The following is a 21,667-nucleotide window of genomic DNA, read 5'->3' on the forward strand; positions in this document are numbered from 1 at the left end:
TGCACTCATGACTTGAAGAAACTAAGCTATCATAAAAGGCAAATGTGAAAAAAAAAAAAAAAAGACAAATGTGAATTTAGGATAATTAGCTTTGGTTAATAGACTGAAGACCTATTGTAGTAAGAATTGCATTCCCATACTTCTGTTGACTAAGAATGGCAAATTGTAAAACATGTAGCAGTACTCTTTCTCCTGTACTCATTAAGTGATCATGATACTCTTACAGTTAGCCTGGTCTTCACTTCTGAATCTTTCTTAACATTCTTTTTTTTTTTTTTTTTTTTTTTTCTTATTTGGCTCTCATTGAGATTCCTATGTGAGTTAAAAATGTATAGCCAATAGATACTCAACAGCATTAAGTAGAACAGTTTGTTATATTACTAGTTAAAAGTCAAAAAAATATTGTAATAACTTTACAAAGTTCTCATCTCTAAAGTTTCCTTCATTCAAGTGTTCCTTCATTCAAGTGTTCAGCTAGCCATAATTTTTCAATCACTTGAATGCTTAATTCTTAGAATCCTAAGGCGATTTAGATAGGATGTATTTTATTTGTAAATAGCATTTAGAATTAATAGACTTGACTGAGTATTGCAAGAATCACATTTGAATTTGAAACTTTAAATGGAAGGCTATTCAGGCTAGCAAGGAAGGTAGTGAAATAACATTATTAAGTGGTAAGAAGAAAACAGTATAATTACTGAGTACAAAGTGCACAATTTATGGTACTAAACATTTTGTGAATCAAATGATGTCGGATCCTTATGACTAACCTGTACTTGGAACTATCCTACAGATAACAGGATTAAAAAGTAGCAGAAGTTAAATTCCTAAAGTTAGGAAGTGACTGATACCAGTTTGTTGTTGTTGTTGTTTTATTTATTTATTCATGAGAGACATACAGAGAGAGGCAGAGACACAGGCAGAGGGAGAAGCAGGCCCCATGCAGGGAGCCCCACATGGGACTTGATCCTGGGTCTCCAGGATCATGTCCTGGGCCAAAGGCAGGCACTAAACCGCTGAGCCACCCAGGGATCCCCCCCAATAAGGGTTTCGAACACATCAGTCTTTTACTCCAAAGTCTCTACTCTCTCCCTGATTATACTGTTAACAAACCTACATCTGAATGAAACAATTAGCTGTCTGACCTTGGTCCATTCATTTCATTAACTTGTTCTATCCAAAATTTCCTTTCCTCTACATCTACATCTGATAAAATGTGATGAAGAGTGGCTGTTAATTAAGTTCACAGAACTTTTGTTAGAAACCAGTGTCTACTGGGATCATGTGAAATTGAGCCTCAGTGTTTTTTGTTAGAAACCAGTGTCTACTGGGATCATGTGAAATTGAGCCTCAGTGTTTTTTTAGGCATAAGCATAGTGAAAAGCGATAATAATAATAATAATAATAATAATAATAATAATAATTTATTGCTTTTGTGCAAGGCAGGAAAATTGTGAGCAGTTCTCATTAGATGCAAACAAGGAACAAGGTGAATCAAGCTGAAATATAAAAAAGAAATAGGGCCTAGGGGCCTGGGATAAAGGTTCAGAATTGAGATGTCTCTGAAAATAATTTGCAGAAGCTACAAAAACAACACCGCTTATAAAACTTGGTATGCTTATGCATAATGAGATTTTATTTCTTTAAATGCATTTATTTTTATCACTTGTGAGGGACATTTTTTGTTAGGGAAATAAATTTACCTCTTAAAATAGATGTTAGTTGGAAAATATAATTCCCTTTACAGAATTTCACATTACTGTCAACTTTTCTAAAGCAGACCTCTCAGATGAAAAGAGAAATGTGTATTTTTTGCTGATGATTTGTTATGTATTTAGTGCTGACATTTCTCTTAAAATATTCTGCATTTCTGTTTTTTGGACCACATTAGTTATACCACACTCTCTTTGTGCTTTGCCTTTCAACAATAGCACTAAACACAGTAATATAACCTGCTTATTTATAGGGTAGTCTTCTTTAAAGGGCTTTTAGTGGGAACTGGTTGTATTAATTGTTTAATCCTGGGTATAGAGCTTAGTTACTGGGTACAGAAATAATCAATGTTTATAAAAAAAGAAAAGGAAGTTGGTAATTGACCTCTGGAAACCATAATAGTTAGTCTGTTGTCAATTCAAATTGCTGCACAATCCCAGCACATTATGTAATTTTGATCATGGACCGTGTAAACTATTTGTGTTTAAATGGAAATGATCTTCATCAACAGATGTTCAAGGTCAGTGAAACCAGAGTGCTTCATAGAGGCAAGAGGTCCTTGGCATGGAAATAACTTCTCCCTAAGCAAGTGTAAGGCTTGTGTTTGTCTCCAAGTGAGTAATGGTGTATAACTCATGTAGTAATGTTAAAATTTTACATATTCAGAGGAAATGTTTCTCCAGGAACATAGAATACCTGCTTCATCTGTTCAAATGCACGGATATCTTGGCTTGTTGGGAGTCACTAACCATTCCCTGGATAGTCAGTGGCTTTCCCATGTTCACAGGGTTAACAGGAAACACAGAACCACATTTCTTAGGCAGACATTTAAATATATAACTTGATTATTAATTCAATCAAATTATGGGTGATGCCTATTATCTTTATAAATAGATGTAAAAAGCATATATATGTGAAAGAAGCATTGATGTGGAAAACACTACAATAACAAATCTTATTATAAGAAAGAATTTTGAAATAACTTGCCAGGAGGGTAATGACCTCAATTAAATTTTATGTGAAATAATAATTGGTGATTTTAATAAAGGAACTCTATTGCACATTGCATATTTGATAATATTTTGGTAGTTCTTATTTCCCTTTGGCTTGCATTTATATTAAATAAAAATCTTTGAGATAATCAAGTAAGATTTATAATTTAAAGAGCTTTTTCTTTCAACACACTCAAATAGATTTTAAGTAGTTCTAAATTCAAAAGGATGTAGGAAAGACGAATAATCTTCTTGGAAATATTTATTCTATCAGTGAAGGAAAATAAGGGAGTATAAAAATGTGCAGTGAATATCAAAGTGACACAAGTCTACCAGGAGAAAAATTGCAAGCCACAGTACTTAGAGACATTTCAGAGAAAGAAACGTATTGTGTGTGAATCATCTGGAAACCGCTAAATCGAATTAATGCTTTCTGATGAATATAATCTATTCTCATGTTTATATGTCACTGTTTGTGCTTATGGATTTTTTAAAACTATTTTATAATGGCTACACAGTCTTTGATTATGCTTCACGTGAAGCACTCATATGTAGGTTTGAGTTTCTATCACTACAAGCAACTTTTTTTTTCTGTTAAATAATGTTGAAATACATAATACTAGAGGGCCACTGCATACACTTATATGTTATGGTTAAATTAAGTTTAGAATCAGCAAAACCTTCATTGTGACGTTCATTTCCTTTAGCCTTTAAAAAATCCCCTGCACTGATTTTTCTGTGCCATAATGTGAATTTTATCCTGGTTCAAGATGAAGCCTGTAAGCCCATGGGGAAGGGCTCGTATAGGCTTTTCTGTTATTTACATGGAATAGTTCATCTCAGTTGGTGCTCAGTATTGTTAATCCCAAAAAATAACGAGGTCAGCTCAGAGTGAAATGAGCAACAAGCAGTTGCAGGCATCTTTGAGGGGATTCAAGAGACACATTAATAACCTGGTTTAAAAACACCGAACACACTCACTCTGCCCACGTATGAAATATTTTCAGACTCACTGACATTCACCAAAGACTATATCTCAGTTGTATGCCACCCTGCCACATTTTGCATCAAATTATATGTTCTTTGTATTTCGGGATTTTACCCAACTATATTTTGAAGAACCATATGGCATTATTTCTACCGTAGTGAGTTCTCTTTGTTGCTGAATAGGGTTTGCACACATTATGCCAGTATTAATAAGTGAGATGTGATGAATAGCAAGTGTATCTTCTAGGACACTTACTATTCTGGTGGTTCTTCTCTGGACACACGTCTATTTACCCTTCATAAAACAGGCCATCAGAAGCAACCGTATTATTCTAGATGTACATTGAAAAATGCAGGAATTGTTGCAAACTTTTCTGTATTTTGGATATGATAAAGCTATAAAGGCTGTTTGAGGCTCTGCTAACCTACTTAGTAATCCTACCTCGCTATTGGTATATGGAATTTGTGGTCATTTTTTGGGAGTTGAGTCCAATCTCCAGGGAAGTTAATAATGACCCTCACTGCTGAATGCATCTATCAGAGTTACCGTGGCTATGACCACGGGAACTGCCAGTGGAGCTCAAAGTGTCAGGTCAGTTAGGAGCAACTCAAATTTCTCTCCTGGGATTTTTCTGGTACATGTACGGCTTAGTTGTAGTAACATTAATCGAAATATCAGAAAACCGCACCATTATATATACCGTTCTGATGGAGAGAAGCTCTGGACTCAGAAATTCTGCTTTAATAAGTTAGGCAGTGAATAGGCAATCTAGTAATTTGTACTCGTGTGGAAGCTTTTTTTTTTTTTTTTTTTTAAAGTGTGCTCCACACCCAATATGGGGCTTGAACTCATGGCCCAGAGATTGAGTCGCATCCTCTGCTGACAGAACCAGGCAGGTGCCCCCAACTTTAAAAACCATTTCTAGGTGTGTTTATAATAAGAAGTCATATGCTGTTCTAGTTACATAAAATAAAACCTTTGATTGTTTAAAGAGGCATCAAGCGTAAGATTTGCATTAGTTATTTTTAATGAATTGTTCAGTTATAAACTATAAGCTCATATGATGAAAAGACCCTAAAATAGCAGCAGTTATGGAATGAGTTCTTTGTGAGTCCCAGTAGTGATCCACCATTACCTTCACTGTGCCCTAAACACAGACACTATCCTATAGAATTCTTAGAACTAACTTGGGTCTGGTGTGAACTGGGGTAGCTACACTATTGTAATACTTTTCAGATACATTAAACCACAGGCCACTTGGTTTTGGCCCCCAGGGGACATTTAGCTACGTCTGAAGCCATTTTAGTGTTTAAACTAGGTGAATGCCCCTGGTCTTGAGTGGGTAGAGACCAGAGCTGCTGCTAAATATCCTGCAATGCATAGGAGAGTCCCTCAAGACAAAGAATTATCTGGACCAAAATTTCAGTAGACGTGAGATTGAAAAACTCTGAGGCAATGTTCACAGCTGAGCATATTGAGTAGGCCCAGCCAGAGTCTGTTCAAAGGTGGTCTTAGAACAAATCCTGCTGTGAACCAGACTGTGTTCTTTTCATAGCTGTAGCATGACTGAATGAATCCTTCATTAACCAGACATAGTTTTTGTCTAAATTGCTATCTCATATAGGTAGTTCGCTGTTATTTGATAGTCACGATTCTGTGTGTCATGAGTTGTGTTATCTCTGCCTCTCAATTTCTGCCAGGGTTCTCCCAAGTTTTTCTGAAAAACCTTCAGGTAACCAGTGCAATACCTCCTAACTCCTCCCTCTCCTGGACCTTTGTCACATACTACTGTGCCACTAGTGCACCTCTGTAGAGCTGTCAAATAATTGGTCAGAAAAACACGTCTCACCTTGTCACTCACCTGCTCTTGAATCCTGATTGGCTGCCTACTGCCATCCTGATAAAAAACCAGCTATTCCCCTTCACATAGCAGAGCAAAGCTTGTGTCTTGCCCAACCTCATTGCTCATTCCTTTGGCCGGGCATTGCCACTCTATCAACAGAGAATCCCTGATTTTTTCTGCACAAACCCTGCATCTCTCACCTCGGTGACAATGTTTCAACCTGCCTCCAAGTTTGCAGGTCTTTTCTTCACCTTCCCTACCTCTCCAACTCCCACCTGGTTCATTCACAGTTTCTTCATGGAAATTGCTGTGATCTTCCCGGGTAGAGTTCTGCTGGAGTAGCCGGTGGATATTTCTGTCATTGCACTTCCCACATTGTTTTCAAAGAAGCCTTCTGTGTTTGTCTGGGGACTCCATTGCATCGCAGCCTAAGTCTTATCCATTTCAGCATTCCCCAACTTCCAGCCAAGGGCCCAAAGGACCTTTGTGCTTTAGTGAATGTAAAATGATTCAATGGATGAGTAAGTGTCTGGATTTGTCATATTTCTGTTGCAAGTGAATTAATCTAAATGGAATAATATGCTCTCATTTATTTGCAGAGTAATTTTAGAATTATTTTTATCTATATTTTATGATCACCATTACAAGAAAGTTTATCTTTTTTTTTTTCTCTCTCTCTCTCTCTTTACTAGCCTATTTGTTTAGATGGGTTCAGATTACTAAGGATTCAAGGACCTGTAGATGTTAAAAAAAATGCACTCTGAGTACTAGTATCCTGTGAGTCCAAACTTACCTGTAGTCCAAGACCTAGTGGAGTGTAGAAGAAACAAGTGATAATATATATATATATATTTAAGATTTATTTATTTGAGAGAGAAAGAGTGCATGTATACTCGTACACATGTGAGTAGGAGGCAGGACAGAGGGAGAGGGAGAAGGGGAGAAGCATACTCCTCACTGCTGATGTCTACTGAGCAACCACCTTATTCAGGTGCTATGCTTAGAAATGTATATGGTATTCTCATTTACCCTATGAAGTAGAACCGTACTCCCAATTTAAACATTTACAGATTGAGGCACAGAGAATTCAATCACATTTCTGAGAGGTGCCCAAATAGTACATGAAAGAGGTGGCATTTAGTCTGCTCAAGAGCTTCAACTTCTGACCAGTATTTTCTGAAGCACCTCCATACCAACAAATTAATACCAAAAATTCTAATTTTAAATTCAAAGATGATTTCTTTCTAATTATTCCATAGTGATGATTAAACAAATTCACGTACATAAAGCACATAGTAAGTGCACAACAAAAGTTAGCTATTAGATTTATTATTAAGCGTTAAGGTAAAAATAAGTACTTTACTTTGAATTAATTTTCTATCATAAATTTAGGATGGCAAGCTTCCCTCTTTAACTTAAATGATTTTTTTTAAAGATTCTATTTATTTATTTAATGAGAGAGAGAGAGATTGAGCACACAAGCAGGGGGGAGTGTCAGAGACAGAGGGAGAAGCAGGCTCATCACAGAGCAGGGAGCCTGATATGGGGCTCTATCCCAAGACCCTGAGATCATGACCTGAGCTGAAGGCAGATGCTTAACTGAGACATTCCAGTGCCCTGTAAATTAAATGATTTTATTGGAATGAAATATGTGTGAGCATTTTGAAAATCATTATACAATCAATCAATAAAAATCATTACCTTTGGACAATGGCACCATGTGCATGAACTTAAATGTAAAATATCGGGATGCCTGGGTGACTCAGTTAAGTATCCCAACTCTTGGTTTTGGCTCAAGTCATAATCTCAGAGTTGTGGGATCAAGCTCCACATTGGGCTGCACTCTCAGCAGCGAGTCTACTTCTCCCTCTCCCTCTCACCCTCCCCCATCCTGCTTACTCTTTCTCTCTCAAATAAATACACTTCAAAATAAACTGTAAAATATCGTATTTGCCATTTGTCTCTAAGGGAAGGATAACAATGAGAATCAGAGACTGATTATTTTCTGGTTTGTGAAAGTGTCTGCATATAGGCTGAGGGCAGCACTTGAATGTGGTGTTCAGTGGTTTCTACACTGTGGTAGGATGAGGCTATTCCAAAAGGCACATATCCTGGATAGTGGTATTCCCAGAATTGTGACTCATGGACTGATTCCAAGAGTAGCAAATGATCAGTGGTCTATTTTGAAAACTGAAAGTTCAAAAATGTTTGTTTTCCCATTGGCCCCAAGGCAGACATTTAATTACCTTATGGAGAAAATCATTTCTGGTTTTCAGCCTCTATTACATATTACTCCTGAGTCAACCTCTTTTTAAGCACTTCAAACACTTTTCCTACATTGATGAGCCAGAAAAAAAAAATATATTACCTAAATTGTATGGGCTGCCCTACCATATTATAAAAACCACACTCAAGGACCCAGCATTTGCCTTAAGGAATCCTCTGCCCAAGTCATTACAGTAGGGGGTGAGAAAATGGTCAGCCCATTCCAAGGCAGGATGTTTTGCAGGCTGACCTGAGAGGAGGTGTCAGTTAAAGTGTACCATCCCACAGTTAAGCCAACATCCATCAGGACCCACTGAGGCAGTCCTTCAGTGCACATGCACCATCACGCCGTGATGTGTTGGCAAGACAGAGGCTTAGTAGAACTCTGCTGGAGGAGTCCTGCGGAAGTGTTTCTTTAGACAGCCTGCCTGAGAAAGAGTTCCTAATCTGCATTTAACAGTAAAGCTATTACTTTCCCTTTACTTGCAATTGATGTTGACCCTAATGACTGTCTAATTGACAACATAGTGGTTCAGTAACACTGACCTCTTCTTACCTGTGAAGAGAGACTTTAGCAGGATTGATTGAGTGGAACCTTTCCCTGCTGCATTAGGCAGTGGTTTTTCCTTAACTGCTGGAGGCCTAACTTGCCAGGGTCAGTGCCAGGTTCCAAGTGAGACATCCAATAATGAAATCAGAGCACTCTGCTGCAGCAGGTCAGGAGCATGTGTCCCATCCTTTCCTTTTTGCACTTTCAATTTCAGTTCAGCGTTAAGATTCTCACGCATTTTTCAAATAATTGAACCTAAAATAATAAATACCATTTCAGTTTTGAAGAAGGACCACTTGGTTTAGGGTTTGGGCATTTTGGATTGAAACCTCTCTGTGCTTAACTGAGAGGAAAAAAAGGTTTCCCTAATTATTGCCTTTATTTAAGAAAATAAAATCATATTGGAATACCTGTGTAACAACTGAACTATAGTTATGGTCTTAAAAATGACTCGTGTTGAGCAACATATTAGAAATGTGAATCTGATATATCTTTTTAAAAATCATAAATGCATTTTAAATACAGGTTAACTAACATACACCAATTTTAATTTTAAGTTGGATTATGATAATTACTATATTATAGAGGTCAGATGCAAATGGTTGCAGGCTGGATAGATCTGTGTCCAGATCCTGCCTATGCTATGGATGGGTGATTTAAGCAAATTCTTAAACTTTGGTAGCCTTCATTTTCTTGTCTTTGAAATGGTGCTCTACTGTCTGCCTACAGATGTTAAGTGCTAAGTAAAACAATAAATAAAAGGGCTCATTTCAATACTTAACAGTAGTAAAGGTCTAAAATGTCACAAACAAAAAATAATAAAAAATAAAAATAAAATGTCACATATATTATGATTATTAGGATATTCTTGGCACACCTGGGTGGCACATTTGGTGAAGCATCCAACTCTTGAGTTTGGCTTAGGTCATGATCTCAGGGTCATGAGATCAAGCCTTACATCCAGCTCCATGCTCAGCAGAGAGTCTGCTTGGGATTCTCTCCTTCTCCTTCTCCCTCTGGTCCTCTTCTATTCCCTCTCTCTCCCTCTCTCTCTCAAATAAATAAATAAATCCTTTAAATAAAGGATATTCTCTTTATTTTCATCCTAAATTGACACCTAATGATATGACATATCTAAGGTTATGGACAGATTAAGAAGGGGTTTGATATATAAAATGTTTTTTACAGTTTGTTCTTAACTTTCTAGCTGGCCCAGCTTCCCCATCTTAGTCACAGCAAGGCTACCTATTTCTTTAATACTCTGTTATTTCCAATAAACCCTACATCACATCTCTCTCTTTCCTCTTCTGTTGTCTTTGCATTTGGCCACAGTGGAAGAACAAATCTGTTACACTTCTGGCTTTCCACACTGCCTGTTGGCTCTCACGGACTTGAGAGAATACAGTGAAAAAGAATCTGCCCCTCAGGAATTAAAGCAAGCCACCCAACCATCTTTACCTGCCTGTTCTGTTTGTTTTAATATATCTTTCCTGTTCCAAGTGGCCAGTCAATAACATCCTTGTGTAACATACTTCAAATTAAAATGTATAGAGATTTTTTTTTTTTCCCGGGCACTATTCTATAAAGTTTTGATTTGGAAGATTTCAAGCCTTTTCACAGGAAACCACAGAACAATGAGCTACTTCCAGACCCAGTAACTATCAAGATGCTGCCGCTCTTGCTTCTTAGAGGCTCCTTAGTCCAACTCTGTTTTGCCAAAGCTTTTTAAAGTAAATCATAGCCATCTTGTCTATTTACCTATACATGCCAGTGTAAATCCCCCCCCAGAAAAGTTCTCCTACTTAATCACACTTAACTACATTTATAAGATATCCTAATATCTGCTCATATATAGCTCATATTCAGTTTCCCCAGTTTTCCTAAAAATACATTTTTATAGTCAGTCTGTTTGCATCATGATCCCAGTAAGGTTCACACATCACATTTGATTGTTACGTTTCTTAAGTACTTTTTAATCTAGAGAAATTGTCCCCTCTCTCCTTTTCTCTCATGCCATTAACTTGTTAAAGAAACCAGATCTGCTATTCTATACAATTTCACACATTTCAGTTTTGTGTTTGCTTCCTGACAGTGTTACTTAACTCATTTGCCTCTCATTTCTTGTAAACTGGAAAACAACTTTGTAGTGTAGATTGAACCGAAGGTCAACTTCTTTGTCAGTGATACTTTTCTTAGCATTTCGAAAATTGAAGTGTTTAGTCAGGAATGGTATCTGTTATCTTAGAATCAAATTCATGAATACCAATGGGTAGTAATTACATGTGCTTATGGTCACCACTCCCTGGGACAATACGATCTTTACAATTTTGAGAAATGAAAAAAAGTATGTGTGTATGTGTATGTATGTGTATAAGAATTAAATATTTCTCCTTTCTATCTTTTGAGGAATGAATTGGCTGCTAATATTATTCATGCCTGTATTTGAGGAAGAGATAAAAATTTTCCTCTCATCATTCATTAATCCATTCAACACCATGTTTTGAGTTTTTACTTTTGGACATGGTATCTGCTTAGTGATAGACATAAAACAAACAAAGATAAGGCTCGATCCTTATCCACAAGGAATTTGCATCCTATAATAATGAAACTCATTAGTATAGAACTTGTTTCCCAAGGTTCTATACCGGCTTATATAACAAGTATGTTCCATGAAACAATACTTAAAAAAAAAGGACATTTCTGACGTAGTTTATTACAGTTCTAACCATATATTCATTGTGTAAACATAGTAGTAAGACAGCCAGTAGGAAAGTGAAAAATTAAATCAACTTTCTGGTCAACATTTTATGAAATAAATATCTATAGTATGTATTCTAGCTGCTAAAATATTAGTAAATATTACTAAATATATTTAGTAAATGTATTAGCAAATATTTGTTGAATGTATTACTGATTTAAATTGTTCTTAATTGTATTGTAGTACATAGGTATAATCTAAGACTATCTAAGGAATGACATCTAAAATATATCAATTACTAAACTTTGTTTTATATTCACATAAAATTAACCTAAATCAGGTGATGCAATACAAGAACTGCATATTAATTATGAAAAGTAGTATCCAGATAGGCATTATAGGAATTCAAGATTAGAAGAAAATCCTTAAACTCAATGAAATTTTGAGCAGCTTAAAATAAGCCAAGTACATAGAGAACTATGTAGCATTCTGTAATTTCCCAACTTCTTTCATAATCTAAAATATGAAAAGCATATCTTAAAATCATAACCTATGTGACATATAAACTTTTTATTGTGGTATAAGCATGAAGAAGTGACAACCATTTAGAATAAGAAAAACTTCCTGAAAGAGTTTGAAGTTTAGAATCTTTGAAGAATAGATGTAACTTCCATAGGAGAAATATTCCAGTATATCCAACTATTCATGGGTTTCTCCTTGGAAATATTGTAGAAGGCACAGAAATCATGAAGTTTGAGGAGAAGTGGCTTAGAAAGTGAATATGAGTCAGTTTTGAAACTGGTTAATAAAGACTACAGGTGGAAATGACAAATAGGCCATTGGAAATGTATTAAAAGGGATCCCTGGGTGGCGCAGCGGTTTGGCGCCTGCCTTTGGCCCAGGGCGCGATCCTGGAGACCCGGGATCGAATCCCACATCAGGCTCCCAGTGCATGGAGCCTGCTTCTCCCTCTGCCTGTGTCTCTGCCTCTCTCTCTCTCTGTGACTATCATAAATAAAAAAAAAATAAAAAGGAAATGTATTAAAAACCTCAGGAAGAGAGTTAAAAACTATGGAAAGATAGGTGTTATGGAAATAGAGTGATCAGAGTTGTAATTACAGATAAGAGAATAAAAACAACCAGGGGAAAGTCTATATAGGGGAGAGTATAAATTGCAGAACATTGGCTGCTTACTAATATATAGTTGAGGAAAAACAAAAATACTAGGAATCTGTAAAAGAAAATGCAAATATTCAAGTTCATGGTTTCTGGTCAGGCTATTAAATGTTCATCACTATTTTCACACATCCTGATTTAAATTTCCTAGTGTGATTGCATTTTTAAAAAGCTCTAAGGCCATACGAAAGAATAGAAAAATCACAATAACAAGGTATTGCAGTTTTACACATTTCCAAATCTACACACTGAAAATCTTTTTTGGCTGTGGACTATAACATATATCTTCATCCAATCTTTGCCTTAAACTCAGATTGTTTCTTTTTTTTTTTTTAATTTTTATTTATTTATGATAGTCACACACAGAGAGAGAGAGGCAGAGACATAGGCAGAGGGAGAAGCAGACTCCATGCAGGGAGCCTGACGTGGGACTCAATCCCGGGTCTCCAGGATCACGCCCTGGCCCAAAGGCAGGTGCCAAACTGCTGCGCCACCCAGGGATCCCTCAGATTGTTTCTTTAGCATACTTGGAAGAAAACTTTTAAAACGGCAAAAGTCTTCATAGCTTCTCTCTTTTGTTTTTCAAAAGACAAGCATTTTGCAAGATTTTATAAAAATTATATGTACACAATTTAAACCTTGAAATGTATTTTTATAAAATAAGAACATAATTAAAACATTTTAAATACAGACCCTAAGAAGAATGTGTTTTCTGATATTTTAGATTTTTTAATAGTCTAAACCAACCAGCCAACCCCAAAAATATTTTTCTTCATTTTTTTTTTTTTTGTTTGTTTTCTAGTATCTGTAAAACAAAAGTTTTTTGAAGACAGATGGGCATTTTGCCTCAGAAATGACCTTTTTTTTTTTTTTCTTCTCATCATCTCACACTTTTATCCACTAGGGTATAGGAAAAAAAAAATACTGATAATGGTTTTTAAAGCCACCAGCCTCTCTAAAAATACACCAACACAAAAACCAAAAATAAAATCTGAAACTGGATATTTAAATGGCTTTGCATCAATAAGTTGAAGAGAAAGGCCTACAATTAATGCAAATCAGTTTAAAACATGGAGAATGAACACCAAGTTTTGGTTACTGCTACCTGCAGGTAAGATTGCTAAAGAAAAAAAAGAGAGAGAGAGAGAGAGAAAGGGAGATAGATTATAGTTAACTATTTAGCTTTTGCTGATACCCCAATTTTTCCTTTTTTTTAATACTTTATTTTTTTAGAACAGTTTTAGATTCACAACAAAATTGAGAGGAAGTTACAGATATTCACTGTCTTTTCCCACACATGCCCAGAGCCTCGCCCCCCATTACATCAAGACCTCTGTGAGGGAGCCACGTCTGTGACAATTGATATACTTATATTGACACATTGTTATTACCCAGAATCTAGAGTTAATATTAGGGTTTACTCTTGGTGTTTTACATTATGAGTTTGGACAAATTAATTAATTAATTAATTAATTAATTAATTATTTAATTTTTATTTATTTATGATAGTCACAGAGAGAGAGAGAGACGTAGAGGTAGAGACAGAGGCAGAGGGTGAAGCAGGCTCCATGCACCGGGAGCCCGATGTGGGATTCGATCCCGGGACTCCAGGATCGCGCCCTGGGCCAAAGGCAGGCACCAAACCATTGTGCCACCCAGGGATCCCTTTGGACAAATTTATAATGACATGTCTCCATCATGATAGTATATCATATGGATTAGTTTAATTACCGTAAAAATCCTTTATTATAATAAACCTATTTGTTCCTCTTTCTCCTCTCAACCCCTGGCAATCACTGATACATTACTAGCTCCTAGTTTTTGCCTAATTCACAGTGTCATATAGTTGGAATCATACAATACATAGTATTTTCAGTTTGGCTTCTTTCACTCCGTAATATGCCTTTAAGGTTGATAGTACATTGCTTTTTATTGCTAAATAATATTCTTATTTCTGAGCACACCACAGTTTGTCTATCCATTCACCTACTGAAGGCCATCCTAGCTGCTTCCAAATTTTGGCAGTCATGAAGAACACTGCCAAAAACATTCACATGCATATTTTTTGTTGGATGCCAAGTAGTGTAATTGCTAGAATGTATGGTAAGAATACATTCAGTTTTGTAGTAAATCACCAAACTGTCTTCCACTGTGACTGGATGATTTTGTATTTCTGCCAGGAATGAATGAACATTCCTTTTACTCTACATCCTCACCAACATTTGGTCTTGTCAGTGTTTTGGACTTTGGCCATTCTAGTAGCTGTGTGGTAGTACACCTACCGTATTCCTACCACTACTATCTGATAGTATCTCCTTGTTTTCATTTGCCTTTCCCTGATGGCAGATGATGGAGAGAATTTTTCATATGTGTATTTGCAATTTGTGTATCTTCTTTGGTGTGGTATCTGTTGAGGTCATTGATCCATTTTTAAATTGGATTGTGTTTCTTACGGTTGAATTTTAAGAGGACACTATATATTTTGAATAACAGTCCATTATCAGTTGTGTTATTTGCAAATATCTTTTTCCCAGCATGGCTTGTCTTCTCATTCTCTTGACATTGTCTTTCACAGAGCAGAAGTTTTTAATTTTTATGAAATTCAGCTGATCATGATTTCTTTTGTCAATCCTATTTTGCTGTTATATCTAAAAAGTCATCGCCGTACTCAATGTCATTTAGACTTTCTCCTGTGTTATCTTGTAGGAGTTTTATAGTTTTGCATTTTTACCGTTAAGTCTACAATCCATTTCAAGTAATTTTTTGTGAAGGATGTAAGGCTCATTTGTTTTGCATATGGACATTCAGCATCATTTGCTGAAAACACTATCTCTCTTCCTTTGTCAAAATCAGTTGACTACATCTGTGTGGTGTGTTTCTGGGTCTCTGTTCTGTTCCATCCACATATTTCTCAAAGAACAAATCCTACATTTCTGGTAGTAAATATGTGTCATAGTGTTTTGAGGATAGATCAGACTTAAGAAGCTAGATAAAAATCAGCCCAAGCGCTGCACGTCAATTATGGAAAGTAGTATTAAGATAGGCATTACAGAAGTTTAAGGAGTAAGATATATAGTTCAATTTGTATTGTGATAAGTCAAGTGAGTTTTGATAAGTGAGATTATACTAAAGTGGAGCTTAAATGGTAAATAAAAATTGACATTTATTTCATTCATCAGTCCTAAATTTGCCAAACCCCTGCAAGAGCCAAATGTTAGTAGGATTCATAGGCAAACCATTGCCAGTCAAACAGGATACTTACTATCCTCATAAAGCTTACATTCATGATCAAGAAATAAACAGTAATTTATCTATAACATATTAGGGATTCATAAGTACCATGAAGAAAACATTAGCCACTCTTCACATAAAATACACACACACACACACACACACACACACACACACACACAGTGGGATTTTAGAAAGGGGGATTGATCATGAAGGTTCTCGGAGGAAGTGATCCTGAAAGGAAAGGGAAAACATGCAAATGGGGAATATGGACTGCAGGAAAAGAAGCAACAAAGGTAAAGGCCATGAGACAGGAATATGCTTAACTTTGAGGAATATCATGGAGGTCAATAAACTACAGTGTAGTAAATGATGTAGGAAATGATAGAAATGTAGGCAGGGATCACTGAGGATCTTGTCAGAAAACTCATAGTCAGAGGTGGTTTTAGCAGATGGGCTAGGTGTAGAAAGACTCATCCGTGGGAATAAAAATAATATGTTTGGACAATTTCCCAATTCATTATCACTTGCATTTTACAAATGGGAAAGGATTAAGGAATAGCAGTGGGTAGATTTTAAGCAGCTTTAGAAGGGGAGACATGCAAGGAGCTTGGGTTGGATTATGATGTGTCATCTGTGAGTTTCAGCAGGATTGCTGTGAGCCGAGTGGAGAATCGGTTGGAGAGGGGTGAGATTGGAGGCCAGGAACCACCTAGGAGACCATTAGAGCAAAATAAACAAATAAGCAGAATTGGAACAGAAGGGTGACATGAAACAGTATAATCTTCTGGTCAAAAAGGCACATTTTAAGACTCTAAAGAGAAAAAAGCAAAAACAAAAACAAACAAAAACCCATGAATCCTTTAGTATTAGTGCCCTGCATACAAAAAGTGCTTAATATACACTTGAAGAAATTGGTTGGTTTAATTTGAAATTTGTACTGTATTAAAAGAAGGATGGATAAATCCTCACATCGTTAAAGAAAAAAATACAGTACTAGGAAAAATAGTAGTAGTTAGATTGTAAACATTGATGACAATATTCTAAGACTTTGGGAAAGAGTACACTAGGCAAGAGTTCTATCAGAATTAGTTTAACTTGACAGTAAATGCATATAATGCAATTTTTATTATCCTGAGACAGAATAATTCTAACACTTAATGGTCAATGTTGTTCAAGGCAATAGGAAAAATAGTTTTGATTAATTGGATCAAGTATAATGATAATTAAGACTTTGGAAGAAACCCTGCTGGTCATTGCAATCCATCAAATAATTCTACATAACTTGATGACTTTATCCAAGGCCTTTTCCATCCCTTCAGGCACAGTAAAAACCATTTGGAAACATTTCATGGAAGAGTAACACAAACAATTAAGGTGTAATATGGCTAAATGACAGTTTAAAAACACTTAAAAGACTTAATTGAAATGAGAACACTTCTAGGACTGGCTTGAGGTGGTAGCAGAATTACTTAGATTAATGTGAGTAAAATAAGAGATAATGGCATGGAATTAAGTAAATCATGCTGACCCTAGGATTTGTGGATCATCAAACATACAAATGGCAGTATTAAAATCACTATTTCTGTGGAGGGTTTAAGTATAATGATATATACTATTGAATGTTCCATGGAGAAAGTCCTTTAGGTCGAATATACAATAATGGGCATATTTAAACTTTTTACAATTATCCCTCCAAGTGATATCATATAGAGACAGTCATATTCCTGAAAGGCATATTTCCTTTTGTAGTTCCTGGGTGAGATAAGTTCAAGTTGAGTCATTTAGATGAGAGTTAACAATGCTCAAGAAATCAGGTATTGCAAATAACCTAGTGTCAGAAGGAAGCCTCAGATCATCTGTTTGAAAAGAAAGAAATCAAAGCAAAACAAGTGACTGAACAGATGGAGAAATAATGAAACAAACATTTACATTTAGGATTTCTAGTGTTTCTCATTAACTTTGTCCAGTCTCTTATTTTGCTCAGGGAATGGTTCATGGTTGACTAAATGAATAGATGTTAGAGAAAGAGGGGGAAAGATTAGTCTAAAGTAGTTAGTTCTCTGCAGAAGGAAATTAGAAACACTGTGTTATGGGTGAGTTCATTATAAGTAATGCCATTAACATTAGGGCATTAACAAAACTGTCCAAAAATGTGCATATACAAATATGTATGACTTATTTATAAATAAAGAGGCACATAAATACTTATACTAGAGTTGGCTGTAGACTTCTATGGTAAAGAGTTAACTCTCATCAAACTTGCATTACTCTCCTTCACACTCCCCCTTTACAGAAGGCCCTGAAGCCAAACCTCTACTGTTGAGAGGGGGGGGAAACAAAACAAAAAATAAAATTCTCTAAATTAATTTATAACTAGTCCAGCAGGAATGTTAATATCTCAGAGCATAGCTTTGCACATTTCACAGTGAGGCTTCTTTATTCAAAACAAAGTAAAATCAGTAAAATTTCTTCCCCCTCCTCAAATGTTTGCTATTTTTAAGCTCCTTATAGAGATAGTGAGATATAAAATTCTATTTATCCCATTTTTACATATAATCAGATAGAGAAAAGAAGAATATGTATATTCTCCAGAGGAAAGAGAAATAATAATAAAAAAAAAAGAACAGAAGATAAAGATAATATATGTCAAGATCTCTGAAGAATGTGATTTTACCCTACTTGCCTTGACTAGTCTGCCATGATTGGGAGATGCTGAAAAGGACATGAGACTTCTGCACTTCTGCTTATTACTCACAACAATAGCTATAGACAGAATATGAACATTTTTCTACCCATTTCTTAAGTCCCCTATCCCCAGAAGTTGATACTAACAGGGCCAAGTGACACCTGCCCGCAAAATGGGTTGAATTCCAGGAGAGAAACTCTGATCTTAGGAAATCAGGCAATAAGCCTGCTTGACATTATCAAAATAGTGAGTCAACATTATCTTCATTATATTGGATAATTTAAAAAACCTACCTTTTTTTTTCCCCCCTAAAGGGAGACTTTATCTTCCAAAGCTTTTTTTTCTAAACATTCTTAAAAAGATAATGTGGGCTGAAGGAAGCCTGTGCCTCTGCTTACAAGATAGGCAGAAATGTGAGACTCTGAGAATGTCACTGAACACTGTGCAACCTAAGAAAAATCCCATCAGAGGAAGCACAGACTAAGAAGGGATGCTACGAAGAGGAAGACAGCTGCCATAGCAGCTACATGGAGCTCTGGATACCTCACTCCTGCTCCTGACTCACCACTGTTCACTCTGAGGAACAAGTTGGTTAGGAAAAAGACACAGAGAAGATACCCATGGGACCAGAGCTAGTGACTCACCAAATTAAAATTACTCTAGCCGCCATGTAAAATCTTTGGAGAAGGTATGTGTTAATTTGATCAGAGGCATAAAGGAAAAGAATCTCATAGTGAAAGGACCAGTGGAGATGCCTACCAAGACTCTGAGAATCACCAAAAGAAAAACTCCTGTGGTGAAGGTTCTAAGAATTGGGATTGTTTCCAGATGAGGCTCCACAAGGTTTCGTTGATTTATTTGCACAGTCCTTCTGAGAATGTTAAGCAGATTACTTCCATTAGTATTGAGCCAGGAGTTGAGGTTGAAGGCACTGTTGCAGATGGCTTAAATCAACCTTTTTTTTAATAAATGCTTATCAGTTGTTTAAAAAAAAAAGATGCTATGAAAAGTGAACAGAAAAAAAGAAAATATTTTAGAACTTAAAAATATTAAAAAAAAAAAAAGAACTTAAAAATATTGAATTCTTGGGATCCTTGGGTGGTGCAGCAGTTTGGCACCTGCCTTTGGCCCAGGGTGTGAATCTGGAGACCCGGGATCGAATCCCACATCGGGCTCCCGGTGCATGGAGCCTGCTTCTCCCTCTGCCTGTGTCTCTGCCTCTCTCTCTCTCTGTGACTATCATAAATAAATAAAAACTTAAAAAAAAAATTGACTTCTTTATAAAAATTTATATATATATATATATATATATATATATATATATATGGTGGAAAATACAATTGGGCGAGGTTGCCAGAATGTAGAATATTTTTTTAAAGGCAACTTAAATATTAAACCATAAGAAATAGGAGGATCGGGATGCCTGGGTGGCTCAGCAGTTGAGTGTCTGCCTTCGGCTCAGGGCATGATCCCAGGATCCAGGATCGAGTCCCACAGTGCGTTCCTTGCATGGAACCTGCTTCTCCCTGTATCTGTGTCTTTGCCTCTCTCTCTGTATGTCTCTCATGAATAAATGAATTTTAAAAATAGGAGGATCAATCCAGTACACTCAACCTTTAACTAATATAGGTTCCAGAAGGAAACAACAAAGATAGCAAAAGTACAAAAATTATCAAAGAAATAATACAAGAAAACTTTCCAAGAGCTAAAGAAAGATGTCTCAAATTCTCTTGCCAAATAGAATAAAACAAAACAGAAAACAAAAACTTCTTGGCTGAAATGCATAAAAGCACAAGTGCACAACATAAGATGATATACAGAATATAAGAATACAACAAAGCACCTGGAAATTTTAGGAAGAAGAAAAACTACTCAAATAGCCTTGGTCCAAACTTGAAATACTTAAGAACAAATTGGAAAAGGAAGTCACTGGGTTTAAGGAAATAAAATGAAGTGGATATCAAACAGAATGAATGAGAATCTGACAGATTATAGAAACATGATGTTTATCTTAAGAAAAATACAACTTTATACTTTTGAAAGTAATGTATACATAACAAATACACAAAATAATAAAACCATGCTAGTAATTGATAGTCCAAAAATGAGGGAACATTTATTTTGAGTGACCTCTAGAGAATCCATTTGAACCTTCTCCTTAGACTGGCTGAAAGGCCATGACTATCGTATCCTAGAAAGAGAAACATGGAATGATATTCTCATAGTCAAAATGGTATAAATGCTGCTAAATGATTTTCAGTATTTTGTATTAATCTGTGAACAAATAATGTAACTATATGGTACAAAGCAGTGTGGATGTTATCAGCTATTACAGTGTAAAACTTTGTGCAGCTGACCCCATGCTGCTGGGAGGAAAGGTGGAAGGAAAGTTAGGATCCATAACTTTTTTTTAAGATTTTATTTATTTATTAGTGAGAGACACAGAGATAGAGGCACAGACACAGGCAGAGGGAGAACCAGGCTCCACTCAGGAAGCCCGATGTGGGACTCGATCCCAGGACCCCAGGATCACGCCCTGAACCAAAGGCAGCTGCTCAACCACTGAGCAGCCAGGTGCCGCAGGATCCCGAATTTCATCTTGCACAGTGTTGCTTGATTTATTTAACACTGTTTTAAGTATATTATTAAAAGTTCAACAGTAAACACTAAAGGAATTAAATAAAAATAGCAACATAAGTGGGCAGGAGGACAGGAAAGAAAGAAACCAGCTAATTCTTACCTATCATAGCAGAAATAGACATATAGAGATATATATACACACATACATACACACAGTGATTAATATTAATGAATCAAGAAATTACCTAGAGATATGGAAGTAATACCAGAGGAACTAGAAGCAAAAACAGTTAAAAGTAGTTGCCTCTGGGAAGCAGCACTGGGGATGGGTAAGGATGCAGCTGGGACCATTATTTTTTATTATACTTCTGTACTATTATTAAAATTCCTATGTGTAACAATATATTAGCATTATAAAATTATTCATTCTATATAAAATTTTTAAAAAGGCAGGCAATCTTAATTATAGCATTTCCCTTATGTGTTGGAATGAGGTCATGCCTTAAAAATCAGAATCCTAAAAACCTAGAAATGTTTAAAACTATATATTTTAATTTAAATATCATCTTACAGGTTTAAAAAAATACTTAAAAGAGTGGATGTGTAGTTTGTAATTTGTGAACTGTATACTCTGAGTCATCTAATATGTTTCTTAATAGTAATAATAATTTAGAATTTATTTTCTGAAATGAACTTTTGACTCATATATGCTTTCTCTACTAGCAAGTAATATGATGTTATTACTTAACCTATTAACAGATATAATTTTATAAGTATTTACTGAGAACATAGGCCTGATTTTACATTTCTGCATTGCCTTCCAGGAATGCATGCTTATCATTCTTTCTTTCTTTTTTTTTTTTTTTTTTTCCGAAACTTTTATTTCTGCCTACTAGTTTCAGCAACTTTTATAATGGGGATGTTCAGACTAATCCAAAGGGC

At 35.8% G+C, this 21,667-nt stretch overlaps 1 long non-coding RNA gene and 1 pseudogene across 1 annotated transcript in view; both read left to right on the plus strand.

Moving 5' to 3' along the window:
* Positions 1-21,667, plus strand: part of LOC140605468 (uncharacterized) — a 652,182-nt gene that overhangs the window by 571,685 nt on the left and 58,830 nt on the right. The window lies entirely within an intron of this gene.
* On the plus strand, positions 15,666-19,111 carry LOC140605352 (small ribosomal subunit protein uS10-like; annotated as a pseudogene).

The sequence above is a fragment of the Canis lupus genome, chromosome 15 (genome assembly GCF_048164855.1).
Source record: "Canis lupus baileyi chromosome 15, mCanLup2.hap1, whole genome shotgun sequence".
In the NCBI taxonomy this organism is placed as follows: domain Eukaryota; kingdom Metazoa; phylum Chordata; class Mammalia; order Carnivora; family Canidae; genus Canis; species Canis lupus.